This window comes from Arachis duranensis, chromosome 2 (genome assembly GCF_000817695.3).
Source record: "Arachis duranensis cultivar V14167 chromosome 2, aradu.V14167.gnm2.J7QH, whole genome shotgun sequence".
Classification (NCBI taxonomy): Eukaryota; Viridiplantae; Streptophyta; class Magnoliopsida; order Fabales; family Fabaceae; genus Arachis; species Arachis duranensis.
The window spans coordinates 4,831,159-4,840,787 of NC_029773.3; positions in this window are offsets into that span (position 1 = coordinate 4,831,159).

Genomic DNA, 9,629 nt, shown 5'->3' on the forward strand with positions numbered 1-9,629 from the left:
ATATGTAGTTAAATTTAATAAAATATCTTTTACATTAAATTAATAAAATAATTTAAATTTTAGTATATATCACTACAAAAATATTTCGGAATACCGACTATTTTGTGACTGATCGAATTTTTTTTATGACAAAAAACGTTGGTCCCTAAATCGGTCTGACACAAAACTGCACTATTTGTTCGCTAAATAAGAATTAGCGATTGATTTAATCACCAAAACGAAAAGTTAGATTTTGAGAATTTTTGGAAGTCAAATTTTTAGTTGTTAAATTGATCGTTAATTTTATTTTAATTATTGATTTAGCAATTAACATAAAAATATTGGTTGAAAAATTATTAATTGCTAAATCGTTCACTAAAAAATTAGTTTTTAAATCGGTAGTTAATGGCTAAATTAGTGACTAGACAAAAAAAAACAATATTACGAGACAGTAATTTGTCGTTAAATTGATCGCCATCCTATTTTAACCAATAACAACTTATTTAATGACTAACATAAAATTAGGTTAAAAAATTATAGGCCATTAAATCGGTAGCTAAGGAATAGGTTTGTAAATCTCTCGCTAATGATAAAATTGGTGACAGATTTAACGACCAACAAAAAATTACGCTGAAAAAATATTAATCACTAAATCATCAGTTATTAAGGGATTAGTGTTAAGAATCAATTTATTCTTTACTTTTTTTTCAAGAAAGTTAAAACTTTTTCTTTTGAAAATATTAAGTATCAATTTATCCTTTAATTTATTTAAGAAGTAATTTGTCTAATAATTTAAAAAATTGTAATTAATTAGTAAAATTTTTTATTATACACTAGTTTGTCTAATGTAAAATTTTTTAGAAATGAACTTAGAGTATCTCTAAATAAATTTTTAAAAGAAAAATCACAAACAACAAAATAAAATATAAATGATTATTATTTAGCGATTGACTTTATGATAGAATAGACGATTGCAATTTAGCGACTCATTATTATTAGTGACTAATTTAGCGACAATTTTAGTTTGTCATTGATTTTATAGCCCTTGCTTAAAAATCACTCTTTATGAATTAGCAACCAAAATTTTTAACAACTAATTAAATGGACTGATATTCTGATAATTTTTTGGAGTATTTGCATATCCTATATAAGTTTTAAGTTTTTAATTAGTTTTCTATTCTAAACTGTTGTTGGTGTATATCCTCCCTTAGACATCAATAATATCCAAACTCAGCTCCTAAGAATACATTAGCTTTAGAAGGTTAATATCTGTGGGCTTTATCCTATCAACACTGATTTAATGATAATTATTTAACTGCTGACTTTTAGTATTTGGTATTTACTTTAATCCAACCCATAATAATCTAACACTCAGTTTGGGTAACCAACTTAATTAAGCTCTTTTTAATAAAATAACTTAAATAATAAATGACTTTGTTAAAAGTAACTTATAAATAAGTTATTTTGTGTTTTAATTTTTAACTCTAAAAGTGCTTATTTTATAGAAATATGATAAAAAGTAGAAGTATTACGAGAGAAGTCATTTTTTTTAACTTCTCTATGAGCTCCTAAATAGCTTCTTAGAAAGTTACAATTTGGTTTTAAAAATTGCACCAAACATTAATACTACTACTTTTCATAAGTCAAAAATTAAAAAAAGTTACTTCTAAAATTTTCCAAACGAACCTAAGTCGACAATCAAAATTCTACTACATTGTCATTGTTAGAATTCATGAAAATAAACTTGATATTTACATACTGTATTGAGAATGTACAATAAAAACTACTTATTTATAAGTTAATTAAGGATACAATCCAATAATAATAAAATTTAATTTAATATCAAACTAAATAAAAATAAATCAATACAAGATATACCTAGATATTATATTAATATACAACATTCTAAATATATTCTAATATTTTTTCAAAATTCAAGTGGCAACTTAAATTTACAACTTATTAAAAAAAAACGACAGAATAAAAATACAGAAAATTAGGATGTTCATAAAACTACAAAAACTAGAATACTGATAAAACTTTAGAGAGTAGACAAAACTGAAAAAATGTGGTGAAATTAGTTCTATTGATGACAAATCAAGAGTTGAAAAAGTGACAAACTTAATGGTAAAACAAATAATAGGGCATTAACGTATTGATTGCCATGCCAGATGAGGAATAAGATGGTGTGGTGGTGGCAATGTTACCACAAGGTAACATAGATCAAATTTGAACAATAGCTAGTACGGGTTAAATCATCAATTTTGGAACAAAATTTCTCTCAACAAAGAGTGTGAGGCAACAAAGAAGATAGAAAATTTAAGGAAGGTACTATATGCCTTTCATGTCATATCAGAATTCATAATAATTCTGAATACACTTGATAGTTAGATGTTGTTGTGACTTGTGAGAGAGTTCAATAACTAATAAGTAATGCCTATTTATATAGGCCCATGATTATAATCAAATCATAATGATAAAAAATCAACTTGTATTGGTCGAGTGGTCAGCTCACTTGTCCGTTTAAACAAGTGTCGGGAATTGGATCCCTCGCCTTGTGCATGCAGCAGTCCGTTGGCCAGCAGCAGGCCCTTAAATGAAACTCCGATCTGCAACGAATTAGTTCTTGACCTGTCAGGTTGAGGGATACCGTGACAAAATTAATATAAAATATACTTAAATATTATATATCAATAATGTTATAGTATCAGTAAATATTATTATTTTAAATTAATATATTTATAAAAATTTATACACATAAATTAATATAACTTACATTTATATTTATTAGAATTTATACATATAAATCAATCTAATTTATTTATTAAAAATAATTTAATATTTATACTAATTAAATATTAGTCAAAATTAATAAAAAATATTAATTCTTATATTTTTTATGATATTAATGTATAATATTCTAAATATATTCTAGCAGTTACAAAGAGTCGCTAATTCTAAAAGTTTCAGCTCAAAGACAAGATCACATTATATAAATGATGTGTATGGTCTCTCTCACACACACAACTATTAATTAAACTAAAAGTGGCCACTAGTATTTAAGAGGCCGTTAAGATAACAAACATATATAAAAGGAAACATATCATGGTACCCTAATCCACTTCTAATTTGAGAGTAAATACAAAAGAAATTAAGGACCCACAAATTCAAAGAATACACCAACTCTCTTGAAATTGAAGGGTAACGACAAACATATACTTCATTAAATTTGAAGAATTCTATTGCGGATCATTTCACAAATGCATGGCTGCGACCCTTCACCAGTTCGTAGTTATGTTAATATCAAACCATTTTTTATGTATTATTTTTATATTATCTGTTTTGTTCTTTTTGTCTTTTTGTTCCTTGGTTATGTACGTACAAATTGTTCTTATCGACACTCATATCGTTTTCAATGACCACAAGAATGATCCTACATCTTTAAATACATCTCCAAAAAATTTAAGTTTATAAAAAAAATATACAAATATTTAATTTATAGTCTAATACTTTTTTACTTAAAATTTGTATAAATTTTTGTATAATTTTATTTATTTATTTATTTATTATACAAATTTTGATATTATATTATAATTTTTTTAAATTTAAATATAAAAAACAAAATACATAAATAATTATAACTCTAACATATATAATACATCATATGATAATATTATAGTAGATAATAATCTCATTTTATCCGATATATCTTTGTCAAATTAGCAGAAGAACTAGCTAATTCAAACAATTTATTTGTTTGAGATTTTTAATATTTTTATTTAGCTATCTATTTATAATAATTAAACTACTTCAATGTATATATGTAATTTATATCTATTATATATATCTAAATTTATAATTAAAATATGTCACATGTCATTTTTTTTATTGTAATTGTAATTAAATTTTTTTCTCTAAAATTAAAAAATTCTCCTATTCTCCTTACTAATTTTACAATAAAAATATGCTATATGTCACTCTCTTATTGTAATTGAAATTAGATTTTTTCCTTCAAAATTAAAGAATTCTTTCCTTTTTTTTTATTAATTTTACAACCAAAATGTGTCACATGTCACTCTCTCATTGCAATTGAAATCAAAATTTTTCCTCTAAAATTAAAGAGTTTTCCCCTCGTCCCTGTTCTTTTGTCTATTTCTCTCATTCCTTCAACTACTCTATCTATTTTATATATTATCAATATCAATATCAATAACTAATTACTAATTTGACAATCAAAATGTGTAACATGACATTCTTTAATTGCATTAAAATTAAAATTGAAATTAAAATATACCTATTTTATGTATCACATATTACTATCTAATTTAATAATCAAATGTGTCACATGACACTCTCTTATTAAAATTGAGAGAAAATATTTTTTTTCAAAATTAATAAACTCCCTTCCTAAATTTTCTCATCTACTTCTCCATTTTTCTATTTCTCTCTACCAATTTTACTCTATATATAATTTATATTTTATATTAGTAATTTGACAAATCAAAATATATCATCTGATATTTTTTTACAATTAAAATAATTTTTTTTTAAAATTAATAAACTCCCACTCTCATTCTTTATATTTATCTTTTTATCTCTTTTCTCTCATTCTTTATTTTTTTCATCTTTCTCATCTATAAAAAACAAAATTAACAAAATAATATAATTTAAATAAAAAATATTATTATTATATACATATTTTTTTAGTTTTTTATTTAGTTTTAAATTTTTACCGCTTATCTTTCAAATCTATATTTTTATTTTCCTTCTTTCAAATATTTATTACATATAATTTGGAGAGAATACTAATGTTATAATTAAAAGTTAGAATTAAGATTCAATTGTGTTAAAAAAATTAATTTTGAGTTAATTTTATAACTATCAGTATAATTTTTTTATGCTAATATCTAATTTTATTTTTATTTACATAGAGAAAAAAATATTATTTTTAAATAACAAGCATAAAAATTGATTATTTCTATTTGTAAAACAGACTTAACATCTAATTAAATGTAAAAGTATACACATTAAATTATTTTAAATTTTAGATAACGAATATTAAAATTAATTATTAATAAAAAATTAGACTTTTTTATATAAAAATAATAACTAAAAATCTTATTATTTGATTTTTTATCTATAGATGTTTTGGTCTTCTTTAAAAGGTATCAAGAACCTGAACCAAGAAGACTCATAGATCTTATGTGAAGGTTTAGAGAAGAGAGAGAGAGAAGCAAAGAGAAAGGAATGAATCTGTGAATTGTATTGTGAACCAAAAAAGTAGTTACTGTATCAGCAAGTATTGTTACTTATAGTCAAGAGTTTTTAGAGTTTTCTAACCACTAACTAATTTCAACTCAGCAACTAATGGGCTAACCAATTATCTCAAGCTTACTATGTTAACTTGAAACAGAACTGATTGCATTCTAATTGATTTAGCTAAAGGTAGTTACTAGAACTTAAGCATGCCTAACATTTTTAATAAAATTTTTTTGTCAACCTAGCAAATCTGTGTCAGCTCCACCGTCCTCTGAGACTAGAAATTGCAGTGGTATTCCTTTTCCTATGATGTGATTCAACATATCATTCCTTTCAATTGTTAATTCCACCTGATCTTTTCACTATAGGTAATTATTCTCATCCAATTTTATTGAAATCGGTGTTGCTGTAAATACTTGAGCCATTGTAGTTAAGCTTCACTTGGACCAGATCTGCTTTCTTAGACTATCACGGAAGTTGTGGTACCAAACTCTGATACCATGAAAGGTATCAAGAACTTGAACCAAGAAGACTCAGAGATCTTATGTGAAGGTTTAGAGAAGAGAGAGAGAGAAGCACAGAAAAAGAAATAAATATGTGAATTGTATTGTGAACCAAAAAAAGTAGTTACTGTAGCAGCAAGTATTGTTACTTATAGTCAAGAGTTTCTAGAATTTTCTAACCACTAACTAATTCCAACTCAACAACTAATGGACTAACCAATTATCTCAAGCTTACTGTGTTAACTTAAAACGAAACTGATTGCATTCTAACTGGTTTAGCTAAAGGTAGTTACTAGAACTTAAGCATGTCTAACATTCTTAATCAAAAATTTTTGTCAACCTATAATTTTTTTTATAATAGTAATTTAATTTTATAAATTTTTTGTGTCATTCATAATCTATATTATTAGAACAAAATGAACATAATTTTAAAAAATTTATATTTTCATAATATTATTACAGATAAAAATACTAATTTTCTAATATACCTATACCAGGTGCAGCTAGGACATATATGCATGCTTTTTCTACCGGCGGGTTTATGGGTACCAAGCAAAATTCTAAAAACATGACCTTTTCTCAAGAGTTAGTGTTTTTCAACTATACAAATACAAATATAAATAGAGTTTAATTTTGATTTGATATAAAATATTTTATATAATTATTTAATTATATTTGTTTTTTATAATTATTTATGCGGTTAATATAAAAGATAGTTATTTTTACTAATGTGATATTATGTAATTAAATACACATGTAAAACTACTTTACACTGTTAGTATATTAAAATTAATTAAATAATAATATTTTCTTTCGAATCGAGCTCATTTATTTTTGAATTTAGACACTATAGAAGGGATCTTGCAATTAAGACACCATGCTATTGATTTACGGTTCTCTAGTCATTAACTACCTCTAACTCCCTTCTAATTGATTCTGTTTCAATTTCACTAACTCTCTATCATTTATTAATCCCCATCATACAAGAATCACTTTTAGGTTTTTAACGAAATTTTTTGCATATTTTTTTTCTTTTTATTTGTCTTATATTTAAATTATATCTTTCAAAATTGTCATGTCCGATCTGAATATATTCTTGTATAGTTTGTCAAGGTTAAAAGAAAAGATTTGGTGATATGATAAGTAAATTAATGGATGAAGAATGAACTTCTTCTCCTCAATTTTAAAATGCCAAAAATATTCTGTTAAATACGTATGAGTTAAAAATACAGAAAAAAAAAAATAGAGTAAGAACTAAGAAGGGTGAGAATTCTCTGGTCTTTATTAGAAGTAATAAGAGAATTGATGAATTCTAATCTTATTAGTCATAAAAATTAGAATTTAAGGTATATCAATTATTGTATTGGATGATTCTTGAACTCAAATACCTTTTAGATAATGGAGTAAACAATCGAAAAATAATAGGTTAAATATACTATAAAAAAATTATTTTTTAAAATAAAATTGTTACAATTTTTTTTAAATATTTTCAATACACTAAATATATTAAAAATATTATTATATTTTTTAAATATGTCTTTAAGATACAAATTAGTTAAATATTTAAAAATTTTATTTAAGTGAAAAAAAAAAACACTCTATTTCAACTCTTATTAACTAGATCCTAAATTTAACAAAAATCTTCTAAGTCTTATATAGATTAACCCTATATACTCCTCGGTTTACGTAGGTCTAATTTGAATCATTAGTCTAATAATTTTGTGTCCTTTTTAACCAATGAAGGAAGTGTAATAATGAGAGCCATGCATTTAATTATATTCAAAGACAAAGCTAGGGTTTTCAATCCATTGTTGTTTACATATAAACAAATTAAAATTAAGAGTATCAAATGGTTAGAAATTAACTTTAGTTAGATATGTTTTGGTATTTATTATTAGGAATCTAGATGGAGACACAAGAGGGTCCCACAAAGGGCTAGGGTTTGAGGATATGACATTGATTTTATACACAATGATGATCAAAGCTCACAAAGCAAAAAAGGGTTATCTCTCTTTGCAATAGATCTCTCTTATTATATTGAAAGAACTTTAATTTAAAGAAGAAGGAGGAGGAGGAGGGAAAAGATGGTGTTCTGAAAGGAAAGCTACGTAACCAATGGAGCAAGCTTTTCTATTGTTACATTATATACTTTTTAGGGCATGCAAGTGACAGCAATGTCTAATCAGAAACCTCAAATGATTGTGGAAGATAAAAGGATGAATCATGTGAACTTTTTTTTTCCTTTTTCGTGAGGATATATAATATGAAAATAAATTTTTTATTTCAAATTGTGGTTGCAATTATATGGTGAAAAATTGATTCTAATTGTGATGGTGGTTAGGGTTTTAATTACCGGTGCAATAACTGTTGTGATTATTGTGTTTGCAAATATTAATACATTTATTGTATTATTATGATATCACTTTTTTTAAAGGTTTAATATAAATTGATAGAAATAGACACACGAATGATTATGTTTTTAACATGAATTTTTAAATAAGAATTTTTTTTAGTTTGTTTGAATTTTTATATAGACTTTCTTTAATTTTTTTATTTTTATTCGTCTTATGTTGATTTTCTTTTAGAGTTCATTAATGATTAAACTCTAAATTTTTTGGACATAGAAATTTTAATACCATATCATGATATTATTTTTTCTAAAAATTTAAATTGATAGAAAGAGACGCATGAATAATTATATCTCTAACATATTATAATTATTGTGATGTGAATTACATTTTGAAAAATATTAAAGGGTCATCAGAATTTACTATTTTTTGTCATCAGTTAGATATCATTGTTTAAAAATATAAATAAAGTATATTAATAGATTACAGTAACTAAATGAACTAAATTAAAGAAATTGAGTTAATGGCTAAGTGACGATAAAAAATAATAAATTTTAATGATTTTATAGTATTTCTCTTATATTTTGTGTTTATAACTTAAATTTTAGCTAAGAATAAACTATTATAAGAATATGAGAATTAATATGACATATTACAAATTTTTTATACAATTATATTAGACGTTATTGATATAATTATTTATATATTTTTTATTAATTTAAATTTTAAATAGAAGTGATATTATGATACGATATTAAAATCTCTATGATATAAAAATATAGAATTTAATTCTTATTGATTCCGAAATAAATAATTTTAGTATAAGATAATAAAGAAAAGAAAACTTATGTAAAAATTCATATACACCCATAAAAAGATTTTTGCATGAGAGAGCATGTTAAAATATATATTACTGGAGCATATTACAATTTTAAAAAAAACATATAACTAAATCAAACAAATAAAAGAAAAGTAATATTAATTATATGAAGCACAAGACAAAACAAAAACAAAAAAATAAAGGGGATATATAAATGGTGCCCATATGTACTACATTACATAATCATCAAAAATTGCAAAGATTTAACGAAGGAATCTCCGGCAAATCACATGGAGGATTAAAGTTAGGGTAAGAGTTGTCTCCTTCTTTGATCGGAACCCCCATGTTCTCTTATTACATGGAAGTTAGTGAAAAGAGAACGAACAAATATCTCATTGTCATTGTTAATAAATACCAACATTTTTCATTAAAATTTTCCCAGCTTTTAATCTCATTTTCAGAATCACTTATGATATTTTTTTTCTACGGTATCCTCCAACTCGACAGATTAAGAACTAATACGCTGCGGTACTGAGCTCTACTTAAGAGTTTGCCACCGGCTAATGAATTGCTGCATGCACAAGGCGAAATTCGAATCTCCAACACTTACTTAAGCGGACTAGTGAACTAACCACTGGACCATTCCAACTTAGTTACTTGTTATATTTTGATTAACTGTTTTTTCACCCTTTTTTTTTTGCCTCTTCCATTCTTTTCAAA